This window comes from Silene latifolia, chromosome Y (genome assembly GCF_048544455.1).
Source record: "Silene latifolia isolate original U9 population chromosome Y, ASM4854445v1, whole genome shotgun sequence".
Taxonomy (NCBI): domain Eukaryota; kingdom Viridiplantae; phylum Streptophyta; class Magnoliopsida; order Caryophyllales; family Caryophyllaceae; genus Silene; species Silene latifolia.
The window spans coordinates 238,317,154-238,337,224 of record NC_133538.1 but is presented as its reverse complement, the minus strand read 5'-3'; the positions used below and the strand labels follow the sequence as shown (position 1 = coordinate 238,337,224).

Genomic DNA, 20,071 nt, shown 5'->3' with positions numbered 1-20,071 from the left:
ACAAGTTCAAAAGTATTGAACATGGAGAAATTGAATCCATTTGCTTCCGCTGCTGGATTAAATTATTATGCTAGGATGTATCTCTATTCTTATATTTTGTATACTTGGAGTATGACGAGAAACTAAAATCGAATCTTTGTGAAAGTCAATATATAGCCATATAGTCTATCCATTAGTACTAAAGAAGCACTAGTGATATGTCTTCTATGTCTCATATGTAGATAACATATTATTCATTGAGAAGTATGGACCAATGCTCTCCACCGTGAAGGAGGGATTGGGAGACAAGGAAGAGATGCAAAGCATCTTTAATATCCGAATCAATAAGTGATATATACGAGAGGATAAGTGTTTAGAAATAATTATTGGATTTATGTGCAATGAGTTACACAAAAACCATATTCTAAACACATAAGGATGGTTGGAGAACCATCTTGGCTATAATTTTTGGAGGAGTAAATATGAGTAATATGCAACGGAAATTATATTGTCAACTGATCATCATTTATCACTAACGATTGGCTCACTAGAGTTTGACGTCACTGTCGTTTGACGGTGGTGGTCGGTTGATCCCTTGAGTACACTTGCAACTATGAGATATGCAAAAGGGATGAAACCCACACACTGTGAGGACAGTGGGAGTTATTACAAGGCTAACGAGCCTATGTCTAAATTGGATCTGGACACGTACACAAAAGGAGCTTATAATACAAGATTATACATAGGAACGGGAAATAGTATATAGTAAGGTTATGTAAAGTGCAAACGTTGCTAAAACTTACTAATCAAAGCCTTTTCATAGGTTGAACATGATAAGTCATGTCATTTCAATTGAATTGAGATGCACAATTATATACAATATTAAATATGGATTATAGATTATGTAGTGATTGACATTGTATCAATCTTACATATGTGATAATGCATTCATCGTTTGAGTTTTATTCTAAAAACTCTTTTCTTTAATTACTTTATTATATCCAAATAGGTTGTTGAGACAATATTGAACCCTATTAAAGTGAACTGGATTAACATAGTATTGGCCCCAGGTTGCTTGTATGAGGTGACGTCTCGAAGTGACTAGAGTGTCAGTCGATTAATGGCAAGTTCAACTGCCATAGAATCATAAGGGATGACTAGTTGATTACATAGGCACACGGTATTGGACACTCTATCGGGCAGTAACCACTTATAGAGTTCTGCTTATTCATATACAGCCTGGTCGTGGCGAGAGCTACTATAGTATTATTTTGAGTCAATTCTTTGACTAAAGACTGTTCGCCCAATTTGGCACAGTTTGTAACACCCCGGCGCAAACCGGGTCGGGAGCGGTTACTTATGATTGTTCACCAGGATGTGTACATGGCCCACAGATCAACACGGGTCCTTTATAGCGTATTTTGTCCTCACTCATGCGCATCCCGGGAACCTTCCTAGGAGGTCACTCATCCTAAGACTACTTCCAGCCAAGCACGCTTAACTATGGAGTTCTTTTGCATGGATGACCATAAAAGAAAGTGCACATTGTTGATATGAGTAGTACATTCAATCCATTTAAGCAGTAGTCCTTTAAGCCTATCACTAGACCACTTCAATTAACGTGGGTTGTTACAATCACCCCCACTTGAAGAACGTAACGTCCTCGTTGTGCCTGGGAGCATAACCGCTCACTCAGAATCCTCCCCGCTAGGTGTGTGATCACAATGGAGCGTATAACAACTGCCTCCGATCACCACACGGTCGCAGGGTTACTCTGATACCACTTGTAACACCCCGGCCCAAACCGGGTAGGGAATGGTTACTTATGATAACTCATCAGGCTATGTACATGGCTCACAGATCAACACTGGTCTTTTATAGCGTATTTTGTCCTCACTTATGCGCATCTTGGGAACCTTCCAAGAAGGTCACCCATCCTAAGACTACTTCCAGCCAATCACGCTTAACTGTAGAGTTCTTTTGCATCGATGACCATAAAAGAAAGTGCACTTTGTTGGTATGAGTAGTACATTCAATTCATTTAAGCACTAGTCCTTTAAGCCTATCACTGGACCTCTTCAATTAACGTGGGGTGTTACATAGCTTCTAATTGACTTTGATTTATGCTCTACGACTATCGTAACTATAGTCGAATGGGTATGTTTTGGGTCATGATGAACTGTGGCTATACGTAGGGAATAATGCGATAGGAATTGTCCATCCCCTTGTTAGGGTTACCTAAAATCTCAGGGCCACTCGAGGAGTAGTTAACTGAAAATTCGTGGCCACGCTCGGAAGGTATCTACGGTAGATAATTTCGGTCAGACAGTTATTCTCCAGATCGAGGAAACCACTCTAGATATGGTCAAATGCAAGTACGACCTGCAAGACACCTTGCATTGAGTGGGAGATGATGTAATAGGACAAGAGAATTGGTGACGCACCCTTGTTAGGACAAGTGGGAGATTGTTGGAGTATGTGTCCTCAATAATATTGTGATTACATTATCAAATCTCATAATAAGAACACATGAGGGATGATTCAATTATATAGTCAACTGATCAAAATTTATCGGTAATGATTGTCTAACTAGAGTTTGACATTACTGTCGTTTCACGGTGGTGATCAGTTGATCCCTTAAGATCACACCTAAAGGACGATTCCCAAACTGTAAAGTTAATAAATTGTATATCGATATAGATTAATTCCTTAAATTGAACAAATTTAATTTATAAGAGAGAGTTTTATATCTTATTGTAATATGATTATATAAAATTCAATTTAGTAATTAAAATGTTATTTTACTAAATTGATTAATGATTATTATGAAACATTGGAGATAAGAATAATTCGTTAGCTATAATTACAAATTGTTGTAGATTATATTAACTAAATTCAAAATGACCCATTTTATATACATACAATTGTTAAATACTACTTAAATTATTTAGTGTAATTAATTGATTATGTAATGATATTTAATTTGTTAAATATGCATACATTGTCTAATAACATGTCATATGTCACATGTCACACTTTATATGACAATTGACAAATTGTGAAAGATAAAATGGAATCCATTTTATGTGAAATGGACCGAAAAATTGAGAGGGAATATTATTGTTGTGGACAATCATGACATTAAGAACATACTCCCTCTATACCAGACCAATGGTAACATTGACCATTTTGCCACTATTCATCATCGTAGGGAATTTTCGATATTATTCTTAATCTATAAGACAAAATATAGTCATGTGAGATCTTGTTTGATTTATCGTCATGTATGCTATAAGAATATCAGATTTTTATAATTTTTAATAATGTGTAACAAAAGATATTTACGTTGTAAAACGTGTCTCGACAAGTGTGAAAAAGACAATGTTACCATTGGTGTGGTATGGAGGGAGTATTTTATTTCTAGGCCTAGACCTAGCCTTCTTGTTAACACAAAAAGGAACCTTGAGAAGAAAAAATTGTTCTTCCCTAGCTCATGCAAACCGTCCCACCCGTCAAAATGTGAGAGGGCTCTCATTTTCTTTTCATTCTTATTCTTATGAAAACTCTCATTTCCTCTCTCATAAAAATTGGTTTTTATGTTCAAAATTTGTGATAATATTCTATTAAATTCACAAGATTACTATGGTTGTAATTAGATTAATATTAGATTAAATTTAAGGTCATAGTATACAATATCTAGTTAATATTTATACTAGTGTTTGGGTAAGAGTCTTGGGGGGAATCTTTGGAGGACCTCTACACTTGAGGTTTAGGAGGATCATCCTTTTGTGATATAGCTCAAGAACAAGTGAAGGTAGGAGACCTTACTTGTGTCCTTTTTCTTGCCCTTCTCATTGTAAGGAAATCATTTTTCTCCTTATTCTCTTTATTTAGGTATGCATGCACTAGATCCATAACGACTATATTAAAATGTTAATAAATCACTATTAGAAATGTCTAATAATAGGTATATGAACCTAACAGCAAGTTCTTAACACGAGATCATCGATCACGAATACATTACTTTGTGCAACGAACTATCTCTTTAGAATACTCGACATAATTTTGCAAAACACGACTCAAATTATTAAAAGTGTTCGATTTTGCAAATTTACTTGATTAAAAGCTTAAATCTTTTTCGATTTAAATCTTTGTGGTAATACTTGCCCAAATGAAATTCGCATGTTATTTATAATCTCCAAGTAGTGTATACTTCACACATTAAAACATCACACAATCTAATTGTCCAAGTATTAAAAATATTGTAAAAAGCTTGCTTAGGCAACTCTAGCAAATGGGATGGTTTCTTGCTCAAGTAAACCGAGACCCCTTACGAAAGAATTGGGTTATTTGAATAAGTAATCTAGTTTAATTATCCAAGTAACCTAGTTTAATTTTCAAAGTTAAAAGAATGTCATAGATAGACTCATGGTGTTGCAAGACATCAAAAGCTTTCTTCTCAATTTAAATAATCAAACCAGATTTTTCTGAAGTGTATAAGGTTTGTCAAAAGTTTGGAAAGCAATTTTCAAGAGTTTAAATATTTTCGAAATGTTTCTTTCAAAGACGAGCTAGAATTCACAGTGGACTACACAGTGTATTTTGAAGCACTTAGTTAAATATCCGAGTTTAATGATCTCTTACAACACCATAACTCTATCTATGACATTTTTCAAATTTTGTCATCCATGTGCAATCTTCATTATTTATGATTAGAGCTCTTGAGCTACAAGATTAAAACTTAAGAGGCATACGATTAACTTCATCATCAATTACATCCTCATTGATTTCTACTTCCTCTACTTCTTCGATTTTCCTCTTTCACAAACGTGATCGGGCAAATCACGTAAATCAAGTAAACTTATTTCAAATTGCAAACGTTATTTTTAAACGTGTCCTTGCTTTATTTCAATTTGAAAAGTCGAGTTCTTTATAAATCGTTTACGCATATTGATATCGTTATTGGATTATAGTACTTCATATTGTTTCTTACTCGTTCATTGTGTGAACAATTAGCAGAACAATCAAGTGCTTTGTTATTAACGTAAGTAAGTCGAGTATTTAACTATACTCATTGTGAGTTACAACTAAAGTCTAGTTGTACGAGTAGGGTTAGTAATTTTGTAATCCGTAGAAAGTTACTAATATTGTTAATCGAGAATAGTGGACGTAGGTTTCGACTTGTGAAACTGAACCACTTCAAAATCCTTTGTGTCCTCTCTTATTGTTAATTTCACTTATTTGTTTTCGTTGAGATTAGTCGAATTTAATCAATAAATTCGAGCTATCATACAGTTACACACGCTTATGGACATAATCGAAAAAGTGGGCATACTCAATTCCCCTCCCCCCCCCCCCTCTATTGAGTATTTCGGATCAATAGACTCTACAACTTTTCTAAATGGTTAGTCTTTGTTGAACAACCACCTAGACTTATGAAAAATGGATTTCCAAATCATGTTTTTAAATTGGACAAAACTCTTTATGGTTTAAAACAAGCTCCAAGATCTTGGTATGATCGTTTGTCTAAATTTATTTTAGAAAAATGGTTTTGTGCGAGGATCTGTAGATAAAACATTGTTCATAAAGTCACGGCATGGTGAACTGTTGCTTGTATAGATTTATGTCGATGATATAATCTTCGGTGCAACTAATGAACTTCTTTATTCGGCTTTTTCGGAACTAATGAAATATGAGTTTGAAATGAGTATGATGGGAGAACTAGGATTCTCCTTGGGCTTCAAATTAAGCAGGCTCAAGATCGTGTGATGATTCATCAACAAAAGTATATAAATGAGATGCTTAGTAAGTTTGGAATGACTAACTTAAACCCATTTTTTACGCCTATGGTATCATCCATCAAGCTTAACAAAGATGAGACGAGTAAGAAAGTTGGTGAAACGATATATTGAGGTATGATCTGTTCATTACTTTATTTAACTGTAGGTTGTCCGGATATTTTATTTAGCGTATTTCTAGTCCTAGAAAATCGCACTTCATTGCCGTAAAACATATTCTTAGGTACTTGGTTGGAACGCAAAGTTTGTATCTTTGGTATCCCACACATTGTCGTTTCGATCTCTTAGGATACTCAGATGCGGATTATACCGGTAGCATTGGTAGAAAGAGCATGTCCGGAATTGCAACTTTCTTAGGTCCTAGTTTAATTTAATAGGCGTTAACGAAACAAAACATCGTCGCTCTTTCCACCGCTGAAAGCGAGTACGTAAATGTCGCTTTGTGTTGCGCGCAAATTCTTTGGGTTCAACAACAATTAAAGGATTACGGTATTATCTTCGATTTAACTCCTATCTGATGTGATAATAGTAGTGCTATTAATATTTCCAAGAACCCAATACAACACTCTAGGACCAAGCATATTGACATAAGACATCACTTTTAACTTGATCATGTGAAAAAAGGTTATATTCAACTTAATTTTTATAGAACGGAAAATCAAATAGCCGACATTTTTACAAAACCGCTGGAAAGAGAACAATTCATAAAACTTCCACTGGAAATTGATTTGTTAGATTGTGCGTAAATTTGATTAATGAATTACCTCGCATGATTGACTAAAGTAAACGTTTTACATATTTGTTAAACTAAGACGATTTTATGTTAATATGGAATGAATTAAATTATTAATCGACATGCAAAATCCGTTGTAGCAGCCTATAGGTCATAGGAATGAATTAAAGGTCATATGGAATGAATTAACTTGATCATGTGAAAAAAGGTCATATGGAATGAATTAAATCATTATTTGCATGGAGCCACTCAAGTGATTGACCCACAACCATCAAACCCATTTCATCATTTCCCATGCCCATTTGTAGCAGCCTATAGTACACTCACGACCTCACGTCTACATGGCTACACCTCCCTCAACACCCAACCATAAAAGACCTTTTAATATTCACCTTTTCCACCTCATTTACTCCTCCAAAATTCAAACTTATAATAATGAATTCCCTCCTTACATTCAAATATTTTAAACACATTTACCTCACCGTACTTGTCTCCAAAACAGTACAAAAATTCCCCCTTCCTTCACTTAGTCTAACATTTACACTCAAAGTTATGCCTCCCAAGAAAACCCTCAGAAAATCCATCAAAGAAATCCGAGAATTGCATATACAAAAGCCTAAACCGAAACTACCCAATGTTGAACCAAATACCGAAAGCCTAGGTTCCAAATTCATTCAAATAAAAAAACCAAGTCCGAAACCTAGGGCAACTCCAATGCCAAGGACAAAGATGGTTGCAAAGTGACCCAAAACAGCCGCCGAGGCTAGACGGTTTTCAAGTCGAGGTTTTAATCGAAAACATGATTTGAATAAACCACGTGTAATGGAAACTGATGTGGATGAAGGTAGTTTTAAGGTTATTGGTGAAGTTGATGATGATAGTACTTCTATTTTCGAGAAAGGAGATGATATTGATATTGGTAACAAAGATGAAATTGAAGAAGAGGAGGTTGTTAGTGAGAAAGAAGGAGAAACCTAGAAGGAAGAAGAGAAAAACAAGGAAAATTAAACCGAGAAGGAAGGAGAGAATGAGGGAAACGAATTGAGTGAAAAATCATAAGAGAAGAGTTAAAAAATTGAAAGTAAAAATAATGAAAAATCAAAGAGTGAGGAGAAAGAAAACAGTGAAAAATTAAAAGAATTTGAGAGTGGAAAAGAAAGTAAGAAAGAAAAAGAAAGAAAAGAATGATGATGAGGTGTTGAGTAAGATTGTTCCAAATAGAAGGAGGGAAAAAGAGAGATGGTGTCTAGTGAAGTAGATGAAGGCAAAATGGAAGTTGATAAAAATTATTTGAATGTCGTTCTTCATCATCAACATGCTCCTCACTCCTAGCAACCCGAATTTCCCTTTATTCATCTTGGGAGGCTTGAGGAAAGAATACCTGCTTATCTACCTAATCCGGCAAAGGACTCTTAAAGTCAATAAATCCTTGCCTAGCAAGATGAAAGAGTGGTGGATATTGGGCATAGTAGGCATTCACCCGATTCTTTTAAGCCTCCTTATACATATGCTTCATTAACTTAGTCAAGTAATAATTGCAATTGCCTTCCATAACATTTGGGTCATTGGTTGTGAAATTTTCAAAGACAAAGGGGTAAGGCGGTATAACTAAGGAGGAAGGGTCTACATTTTTATTTTGTTGTTCGTTGATGATGGTGTTGGCAAGTTTGGAGATGGGGATAAGATAGTTGTTTCGGTGAGTGGAAATGCGGCATATTTTCCATGGAAAGACAATAGAGTCGGCTCCCTTGTTTATCCATTCATATCCCGGGATTGAGTTATCATATTTCACCCAATGGAATTTGTGAATTAGCATGATCATATCAAGGAGATGACCACCTTTAACCGGCTTATAAGATTTGTTTTCATTGAACTTTGGGTTAAAGTGTTTGGCCAACTTTTTTATCAAGCCAACATTAAAAATAAAAGCCGTCTTTTATTTTCCTTCTTTGATGTCCATCCACCTCTCCAACAACAATTGGAGAATGTTGTAATCATTCTTGGACTTCCCATGGACATTCATGTTAGACTCCAAGTACGCAAGGTCAAGTTCGGTCATGTGATTTGCTTCTTTTCTTGCTATTAAGGTGCTGGCTATGGATCGATGCCAATATCGAATACCCGGATGGTAGATATACAAGGCATTGCACTTCCTAAATGTGGTCAATTCTCTTCCGGGAATTGCCTTCCATAGGTGTTTGGCATCAAAATTTATAGGCTTCTTGATGAAATCCCAATGGTCACGGAGCCCAAGTACCTTACCGAAATGAGCCTTAATCATTCGCCTACTTTGGTTCTCCAACCGAAACTCAACTTATCTTCGAGTCTCTACCTTATACTCCCTCAAAGAACTAATGAAATCCAAAGTAAGGGAAGGGTAAGTTAATTCATTCATCTAAAATAAGGTAGATAACCCCATAGACTCAAAGAATGCTCTAGTTTGATCAAGCACTCCCAACTTTTCTAAAGTATCTATGCAACCAAACTTGGTGGCAATGACTTTCTTTTTGGCAAGGAATTCGAATGCAATTCTATGCTCATTAGAAAGAAAAGTTACCTTCGGATAGTCCTTGAGTTGTTCGACCTCCGGTATTATAATAGAAACCTCCTTAATGCCCTCAATAGGGTCCCTTTCTTGTTCTCTTGCTTGTTCCACTACCACCAATGCCTTGGATGCTCGAACTTTTTGTCTCTTTGATAGATTTTAGGATTTTTATGCTTGAGTGTTTCCCTTTGTTCTTTCCATGATGATTCCTCCTTATTGATGTCAACAACCTTTGATATGCTTGAATTCTCTTCCTTTCTTCCAACTTTAATCAATTTCTCAATCAATTTGGGGTTTTTCGAATTTGTCCTAACCCTAGAAAGTTTTTTATTGATTTTGGGAAGATTTTGATGTTTGAAGGTCTAAATGTTGACAAAGGAGTGATTTGAATTGAATTTGGGCAAGTATGGAATGATTGTTGATGAATTTGGTTGAGTATTGTCGGTTTTTGATGATTTGGTTGAGTGTTGTAGTGAGGGAAAGGTGTTTGTGTTTGTGAATGGGGAAGATGGAAATGAGGAATTGAAGGGTAAGTCCCGTGTTTTAATCGAAATAGCATATGGGGACGTGCGGGCTGAGATGGGGACGGGCGGATTCTACTTCGGGATTTTCCATTCAACTTTATGGACGCCCGTCCTGACTTGGGGATGCCTGGGCTGAGTACTGGGATGCTCGTCCTGCTTCCAGCTCGAGTGGACCACTGTTTAGTCCTCCTTTTCTTTGGTCCAAACCCCACGAGCTCAGGTCAACTCGTGGGGATCCTTTTTCCTCTATTTTGGTCCTTTATTTCCTATTTTTCCGTCATTGTGTTGCTCTCCATAAGCTTAGCTAGCCTAGGCAATTGCTTCCCCACACTTGATCATCATACACTACACATTTCAAACACTATCAAATACCCTCTCTCACTTGCTCTCATGTGACAAAATTCATATAACAAAGCATATAAGATGCAATGCAAAAATAGCGGAATGTAAAAATTAAATGAAATGCAAGTTAAGAGGTTAGCATATATACAAATGGTGGTTTAAGGAGGACTCCAAGAAACTATCTTTCATTTTGAAAGATGTCACGGGGGCAAAGCAAGAGCGTTGGTGATGTTGCTCAACGCCTTGTAGAAGTAATCAAAGGCTTGCTCATTTTCATGGTAGAAGCCTTGTGTAGACCTTGGGACATAGTTGCTTCCATAAGTGTAGGAACCCGAGTCAATGTTATGGTGACAAGGGGCTACAAAGACTTGATCTAGGGTCATAGCATTTCCAATGTAAAGATTAACTAAACCGTCAAACTCATCATCCCGTATACCATATACTTCCTTTGCTTCTTCCCCATGTTGAGAAGATTATGAGTTGGCATGAGCAACTCCTCTTTCTTGTTGCCATGGCCAATGAGGCCTTCATTAATACTTGTCATGATGGGTGAGCTTTTCAAGCTCTCATTCTTGTTATGAAAAATTCAATTCTCTCCGAATAGAGCTACTTCAATATCATCCAATTCTTTTCTCCAATTGGACGGTGTGCCCTCGCCCTCCTTGTTAGGATTTTCCTCTTTGACTTGACCTTTGAATGAGGATTCCACTTTCTTCTTCTCACCTTCCCGGCTATAATGATAAACCATAAAGCATGGTTCATGCAAGTTGGGAGCTCTCATAGTCTTATCAAGATTAAAGGTGATTGTTTCATCACCAACTTCAAGTGTGAGAATCCCGTGCTTTACGTCAATCACCGCTTTGGCGGTGTTTAAGAACAATCTTCCTAGAATGATCGATATATTGGAATGTTCCTCCATGTCAACAATATCAAAGTCCACCGATATAAAAAACTTTCCAATTCTCACGGGTACATCTTCCCATACCCCATATGGTTTCTTTGTTGTTCGATCCGCCATTTGTAGTCATATTAGTGCACTTGAGTTCTCCTACTCCTAGCCTTTCACATACCGAGTACGGCATGACACTCACACTTGTACCTAGATCACATAGTGCTTTAATGATTGTGGTGTCACCGATGGTACATGGAATAGAGAAGCTTCCCAGATCTTTGAGGTTAGATGGGGAATTTCCTTGAAGTATTGCACTACTTATCTTTGTGAATGCGATAGTTTCCAACTTCCTAATGGACTTCTTCTTTGTAAGGATGTCTTTCATATACTTTGCATAGGCCGGCATATGGTTGATCAACTCCGTAAATGGGATGGAAACTTCTAGAATTTTCACAATCTCCATGAACTTCCCAAGTTGCTCATCAAGCTTGGGCTTGGCTTGGCGACTTGGAAACGGAAGTCTAATCACATTAGGTTCTCTTTCAACCTCTTTGGCCTTCTCTTCATTTCTTTTCTGCAATGATTCATTGGTAGTTGGTTCCACTATCCTAGGATTTATTCTCAATGGTTTCATCATATCTCTTGGCTTGACACTTTCCTCATTAACATCTTCTTCAATTGGCTCCTTAGGCCCCTCATATCGTGTACCACAACTCAAGTGAATGGAATTGATGATTTCATGCCTTGTAGGAGGATTATCTTGGGGAGGTAATTGTCCTTTTTGCCTTTGGGAACTCGAAGAAGCCAATTGGGTCATTTGTGTTTCCAACATCTTAGTATGAGCAAGGATATTGTTGATGGTAGTATATTTGGCTTGGCTATCTCTTTGCATTTCAGCGAAGATGTCTTGTTGGCTCTTTTGCGTTTGAAGGACCGCTTTTTGAACATCAAAATCTTCGTCATTGGTTTGATGATAAGAGGGTTAGTTTTGGAATCCTTGGTTTCGGTTAAAAAAGTGTCTTTGAGTAGGATTTCTCATTGGAGGTGGGGTGTATGTTGGTTGAGGATTGTGAACATTTTGGTTTTTATATGAGAAGTTTGGGTGAAATTTGGTGTTTTCATTGTAAAAGTTGGATTAAGGGGTGCCATTATTGTATGCTTGGAAAGCATTAACTTGCTCATTTGTGCCCTTACACTCTTGTTGATCATGTCCCAAAGTTCCACAATTCTCACATACTCCATTTGGAATAGAAGATGTTGACACCACGACAATGACTTGTTGATGTTGCTTAGGTGATTGATAAGCCTCATTCATCTTGGCTATGGCCATGTCAAAATTCAAGTTCATTGTGTCAATATGGGAGCATAGTTGGGCACCCAAATTGGCACTCAATTGTGTGACGGAGTCAACTTCATAGATCCCTCCCCTATTAGCTTTTCTTGGCCTACTATGTTGAGAGTTGAAAACCTCTATCTCCTCTATCTTGGCTTATGTTTGATTATCATCTACCTCGATGAATCTTCCATTAGAACCCATATTGAGTACATTCTTTGAGTCTTCATACAACCCATTCCAAAATTGTTGGACTAGAAATCATTCGCTTAACCCATGATGAGGACAAGAGCGACAAGTATCTTTGAATCTTTCCCATGCCTCATATAGAGACTCTTCATCTCTTTGCTTGACCCCGGTAAATTGGGCTCTTATCATGTTGGTTTTCTCTGGAGGGTAAAACTTCTTGTAAAAGGCAAGTGCTAACTTCTTCCATGAATCAATTCCAAGAGTGGCCTTGTCTATGCTCTTCAACCATTGCTTTGTGGTTCGGATCAAGGAAAAAGGAAACAATACCAATCGAATTTGATCTTGTGTTACCCCCGTTTGGGAAATTGCATCACAATAGTCACCAAAAGTCTCCTTGTGTAGATGGGGATCTTCACTAGGCATTCCTCCAAATTGGCTACGTTCAACTAATTGTATGAACGAGGATTTGGCAATGAAATTACCGGTCAAGTGGGGTGGTGTTGGAGTACCATTAGGTAGGTTCTCCTCGGTTGGTACGGAATGAGATGAAAATTTAGGCATTGTAGGTTGATTTTGTGGTTGGATTGGAATTGGGTTATCCCCTCCTTGTCTTGCAAAAGGGTTGGTAAACTCAACACTATCCGTTTAGATGATACCAATGTCCACAAGTTCTTCAATACCCACAATTGTTGAAGTCCCTCTAACGGTTCTTCTAAATTTGTCAAAGTTCTCTCGATTTCGGGATCAATAGGCAAAAGACCGCCTTGTGATCTCCTAGACATGCAAAAATCAAACAGCAAGAAAATAATTAAAACTATCTTGAGGAGTTGACTTTCCCAAGATTAAGAAAGACACAACTAAAAACAACAAATGATAACAACTCAATTGAACACCGTCCCAGGCAACGGCGCCATTTTGATTTAAAGAGAAATGTGTATAGGTGTCGTCTATGCTCTCAATCAAACAATATTTATATTCTCAACAAACTACTCTTAGTAGAGCGGTAAGTAAAGGTCGGATCCCAAGGGACGGGTATTGTATTCACTTCTCGGTTGTAAATAGCTATGTCTTAGTGTCACAATCTGGGTTGAGGTTGAGATTTGCAATCTAAACTACTTAACAAAAGAAAATTAAATAAATGAAAGCAAAGCAAAGTAAGTAAATAGAGTTTGTAAACAATTGATTCATACACTTGGGTGTCATGGGTTCATAGGGGAACCATGGTGAGATCACATAAATAAGTTACATAGGTGCAAGGAAATTATTGTAGTAATGGAATCGAGTTAGTTTATATCTTACAATTGCCAGGGAGTTTTAGGTCTCGGAGCCGAGTCGGTCACAACTTTACAACACCTACATCGACATAGTCTTCGCTATTCAACTATATGAATGGTCTAACATGAAATATCATAGATCCTAATTAGACTCTCTAATTAAATGTCAAATTATCTCATAATTTGTGTTTAGGTGATCTATGTAACATGCATGCAATATTAAAGCATTTTAATAAAAAGATGGAGGAAATTGGATTTCCTTACATTTGGTGAATGGTAAAATGGGCACAATCAAGATCTCCTATCTCGATTGATCTTGAGCTTAAAATAAAATATGATCCTCCTTACCAAATCTTCAAAGAGAAGATCTCCTAACAATATGCACCCAAGAACAATTACCCAATACCTTACAAATCTTAACTAGATATTTGTTAAGATCTACCCTTGATAATATGTGAAATATTACTAACACACTTAGTAAATATTTTCATTACTAACAATTCTTAGTAAATGGTTTTTATTATTTTTAGAGAGATAAAACCACTTTCTTTTTCACATGCAAAGTTCAAGTAAGTGGAAAAATGAACAATATGGGTGTTATAAAAAGGAGGTAGGCCGGGTGGAGTGTGCAAGGGGAGTGGAGTATTTTTGTTTTATTTTATGCCCAACATAATTGTTCAAAGAATAGAACAAAATTAATGGGGAAGAACAAAGTGGCATGAGTAATTTTACTTTAAATATCATCTATTTACACGGTCCAATGCCCCATTTACGGGTCCATTTTTGTTCTTATATTTGTCGCATAAATACATGTAATTTTACTTAAACATCGTTTTATGTTTAAATACTTCCCGATTAATTTCGTCTAAAACACTCCTCTAATATACGTGTAAATCTACACATATAATTTACGTACCAATATTAATCACATTAATCGATTTGTACATTTTTAGTGAATTACCAATTAATTAACTAAAACCCGTCTCATAAAATTTATTATTCAATTATCGCATAATTAAATAATAACTGCCGCGCCTCGAGTTCGCAACTCGAAATCTCTCTACAAAGATCGACTAAACTTTTAGTCAATAAATCAAGGGACTAAATAAATTGTATCTCATACACTTAATTATTTGTCAATTGGGGTTTGTTCCTTTAGGTGTGACCGAAAGGGGTCAGTTGATCATCGCCATCACAAGACAATAACGTCAAACTCTAGTCAGCCAACCGTTATCGATTTACGTTAATCAACTAACGAGGATCATAAAATAAATATTCTGATGATATTCCTTTAATGAGATTTATGATGTAAACGCACTATTATGGAGGACACTCACTCCAAAAATCTCCCACTTGTCCGACACAAGGTGTGTGCTACCAATTCTCTTGTCCGTTTTAATCTCCCATTCAATGCAAGCTGTCTTTCAGGTAGCACTTGCACATGAACATATCGCTAGTGGTTTTCTCGATCGGGAGTGTGACTACAAGACTAGAAAAATCTACCATAGATTACTTCCGAGCATGGCCACACATTTACAGTCACAACTCCTCGAGTGGCCTTGAGATATAGTAACCCAACGTGCGTGGACAATTCCTGTATGCCCTATCTATCTTTGCTCAATATAGATCACCATGACTCAGAAGATGCCCTTTGGCCTCCTTTCACGGCACGACCTAGGACAAAAACCAAAGTCACTTGAAAACTGCACTGACTTGGATAATAGTCTCCAGTCTAAAGAATCGACTCATAGGAACATCTTAGAGATCCCTGCCACGACCAGGCGTCTATAATAGAACTAATGGACTCACAAAATGGTCACTGTCCGGCAAAGTGTCACACACTATGCCTATGTAATCGACTAGTCATCACATATAACCTCATGTTATTGAACAAACCATCAATCGATTTACAATCTAGTCACTCCGAGACGTCACCTCATTAAGTGACTATGGAAAAAATATAATGTTCATCTTATTCACTTGAATAGTGTTCAACATTGTCTCCACAACTTATTCAGATAAACAAGGTATTATAAATTAGTCAAACTAAATGAAAGAATTCATAAATTAATTCTTAAACAATGAATGCGATTATCATATATATAAAAAGTGATACAATATCCAATTATTACATATCCATAATCTAAAGAATTTCTGGTACTCGTCTCAATCCCATTGCGATGATATGACCATCATGCTTAGCCTTTGATAAAAGCTTGGTTAAGGGATCAGCAATATTATCGTCTGTCCCAACCTTACAAATGTCTATTTCCTTCATTTCTACATAATCTCTAATTACATGGAATTTCCTTTCAATGTGTCTAGATTTATTAATAGACTTCGGCTCTTTGGCTTGAAAAATAGCCTCACTATTATCACAATATAGAGTGATCGGATCTTTGGCAGAATAGACTACTCCTAGTCCCTCCATGAATTCGCGAATCCAAACAGCTTCCTTTTTAGCCTTAGGCGGTGCAAGGTACTCAGCCTCTGTTGTAGAATCCGCGGTAACGCTTTGCTTGAAGCTCTTCCAGCAAACAGCTCCTCCATTTAGCATAAACACATAGCCGGATTGGGATTTTATATCATCCCGGTCGGTTTGGAAACTTGCGTTCGTGTAACCTCTTACAAGCAACTCAGTTTCTCCTCCTAACACTAAGAACGAGACCTTAGTCCTTCTCATGTACTTAAGGATGTTCTTTACGGCTATCCAGTGACTCTCTCCGGGCTTGGCTTGATAACGACTGGTCATGCTCAAGGGATGAGTGCAAATCATAGCATACATGATAGACCTAACAGAGGAAGCATAAGGGATGTTCTTCATGTGTTCAATATCCTTAGGGGTAGAGCGAGACTGTGACTTGCTCAATGTGATCCCTTGGCCCATAAGTAGAAATCCTCTCTTAGAGTCTTTCATATTGAACCGGTCAAGAACATTATCAATATAGGCTTCTTGACTCAATGCTAGTATCATCTTGGACGTATCTCTATAGATCTGGATACTCTCCCATGTCCTTCATCTGGAAGTCATTTCCAAGCCACTCCTTAACGGAAGTGAGCGATGGAATATCATTCCCGATGAGGAATATGTCATCCACATATAGGATAAGGAAAGAAACCTTACTCCCACTAAACTTCATGTACAAACACGGTTCTTCAAAACTTCGATTGAAGCCGTATTGTTTAATAACATGATCAAAGCGATGATTCCAACTCCGAGATACTTGCTTAAGACCATAGATGGACTTCTTAACCTTACACACCTTCTTAGGGTTAGACGTATCCACAAAACCTTCAGGTTGTGCCATGCACATTTGTTCTTCTACAATCCCATTCAAGAAGGCGGTTTTGACATCCATTTGCCAAATCTCATAATCATGAAACGCGGCAACCGCTAAGATTATCCTAGTAGACCGAAGCATAGCGACTGGAGCGAAGGTTTCGTCATAGTGTAGACCATGAACTTGGGTGAAACCTATTGCCACCAATATACCTTTGTAAACATCTATATGTTTATCCACGTCGAGCTTAAATTTATATATCCACTTACATCTAAGGGATCTCACTCCCTCAGGTAAATCCACCAAGTCCCATACTTGGTTCTCGTACATGGAATCTATTTCGGACCGCATGGCTTCTAGGCAATGCATGGAGTCGGGACTAGACATGGCCTATTTGTAGGTAGTGGGTTCGTTACTTTCCAAATGTAACAAAACACCATCCTCTTCGATGTTACCAAGGTAGCGGTCAGGTGGATTAGAAATCTTACCTGACTTTCTAGGAACAATTTCCATTTCAGAGGAGGAGGGAACAGTATCCTCCATGTTCTCCTCTACCTCATTCTCGATTTGTGTCTCTCAAACTTCATAAAGTTCAAATTTTCTCCCACTGTGTCTTTTAGAAATAAACTCTTTTTCTAGGAAGACAGCATCACGAGCCACAAACACTTTGTTCTCGTTTTTGTTGTAGAAGTAATAACCAAGTGTTTCCTTTGGATATCCTACAAAAAGATATTTGTCAGACCTCGGTCCATGTTTATTATAAGATTTGATCTTGACATAAGCTTCGCAACCCCAAATGCTCATGAATGACAAATGAGGGACTTTCCCTTGTCCATATCTCATATAGAGTTTTATCGGAAGATTTAGTCGGGCTTCGATTTAGTGAAAATGTTGCAGACAAGAGGGCAAAACCCCAAAATGAATCAGGAAGCTCGGTTAGACTCGTCATAGACCGAACCATATCTAATAAAGTTCGGTTTCTCCTTTCGGCCACACCATTTAATTGTGGTTTGCCAGGAGGAGTCCATTATAATACAATACCACGATCGGATCGTAGGGTCTTAATCCTTTTATCCAATTGGTTCTCTACTTCATTCTGAAACTCTTTGAACTTGTCAAAAGCTTCACTCTTGTTCTTCATCAAGTAGATATACCCATATCTAATCAAGTCATCAGTAAAAGTAATGAAGTAGTGAAAACCTCCTCTAGCGGTGATGGTTAATGGTCCACACACATCCGTATGTATGAGAGCTAAAACCTCACTTGCTCGTGTCCCTTTTCCCGTAAAAGGTGCACGAGTCATCTTGCCTAAAAGGCACGACTCGCATATATCATAGGATTCGAAATCAAAGGGTTTGAGCAGTTTTGATGAAGAAAGTCTCTTAATGCGTCTTTCGTTTATGTGACCTAAACGACAATGCCAAAAGTAGGATTCATTTGGATCACCCGTTTTGAGCTTTTTGGTTTCCACATGATAAACGTCGTTAATATCATTTAAAACATAAATTCCTCCAATTGAAATGGCCTTGCCATAAACCAAATCATTAAACGAAAAAGTACAACTATTGTCCTTAATCATAGAACAAAAGCCTTCCGCGTCTAACGCGGAAATGGAGATGATGTTCTTGGTTAAAGTTGACACAAAATAACACTTATTTAAAAACAACTCTAAACCACTAGCTAAAGTGAGCACATAGGTCCCCACAGAAACGGCCGCTACTATAGCCTCATTCCCCATGCGGAGATCCACATCACCTTTTTCTAGAGCCCGCACGTCCCTTAAACCCTGCAAATGATTACAAAGGTGAGACCCATATCCGGTATCTAATACCCAAGTGGAAGTGCAAGCATAATTAACGTCTATCACAAAGAGAGAGGAGATCATACCAATAACCGTCACACGGCCTTCCTTGAGGTCCTCCAAGTATTTGGGGAACTCCTCCTATAATGCCCTTTCCCAGTACAATGGAAACATTTGGCCTCTGAGAGTTTGACATTCTTTGTCTTGGGTTTGCCATTCTCAATGGCTTTTCCCTTGTCTTGTTTCTTTGACAGTTTCTTAAATTGGGACTTTTCTTTCCTCTTTCCCTTCCTAACTCCAAGGGACATGTTCTTTAGCTTCATAGTGAGAACATCCCTTTTCTCACTCCCACTTTCTTCCATATCCCTCTCCGCTTGGGTGAGGAGCGCATGAATTTCATGATAACTTTTATCCATGCCACTCATGTCATAGTTTACCCTAAAGTGGGAAATCTTGGTAGGAAGCGAGTGGAGGATGCGATCCACCGCAAGAGTTTTAGGAATGTTACACTCTAGACGCCCTAGGGTATCGACATGTTCGACCATTTCTAGTACATGGGGACCAACCTTTTCGCCCCTCTCAAGCTTTGCTTCAAAGAAACGTGCCGCCGCTTCGTATTGGCGAACTTTGGGTGTTTGTGAAAACATAGTAGTCATACGAGTGAATATCTTGTACGCATTCAAGGAAATGCATGAAAGCTTGAGACTTGACGAAATTTACCATATCAAAACATTTTTGACATCATTAGACATCCTCATATAATCTTCATAGGCGGTCTGCACCGCCGATGTGGCCCTTTGACCGGGCTCGATAGGGGGTTGGGGAATCGATCAAGTAAGCAAGCACGTTATCGGATAATACGGCGCTTTTGATGTTGTATTCCCATTCAAGAAAGTTACTACCGTCATCTTTTAAGGTACATTTGTCCATTACGGACCTTAGCCATGAATCTTTGCCTAGTGGAGCAGTTGATGAAGATGCCATTGCGAATTAAAAATGCTACAACAAAACAAGGAAATATTAACATTCATTATTTTAAATTTACTTGTGAAACATTTTTAACAAGTTTTAACATTTATATAATGATCTCCCACTAAATTATATAGATGATTTCAAGATCCGTTTTTTAACAAAAATGAGCATCGCTTGGGCGAAACATCCCATAATCGTGTAAATTCGGTAAGTCAACGTTTGACTAATTCTACCTTTAGAACTCTCGGTCAACGGATTTCCTTAAATCCATATACTAGCCCCGGAATACAAGACCGTCTTAATATCCCGTTGAGTCCAACCAATTTTGGGGCGTGATAACCCTTATAACTCTACTTACCCGAGGTAAAAAGAGAACTCCTCGCTTGGGCGAGCGTGACTCTAATGAAC

General features: G+C 37.6%; 1 pseudogene; it reads left to right on the top strand.

The window, feature by feature from the left end:
* Positions 1–12,417: 12,417 nt before the first annotated feature.
* On the top strand, positions 12,418–12,516 carry LOC141636252 (small nucleolar RNA R71; annotated as a pseudogene).
* Positions 12,517–20,071: the final 7,555 nt, after the last annotated feature.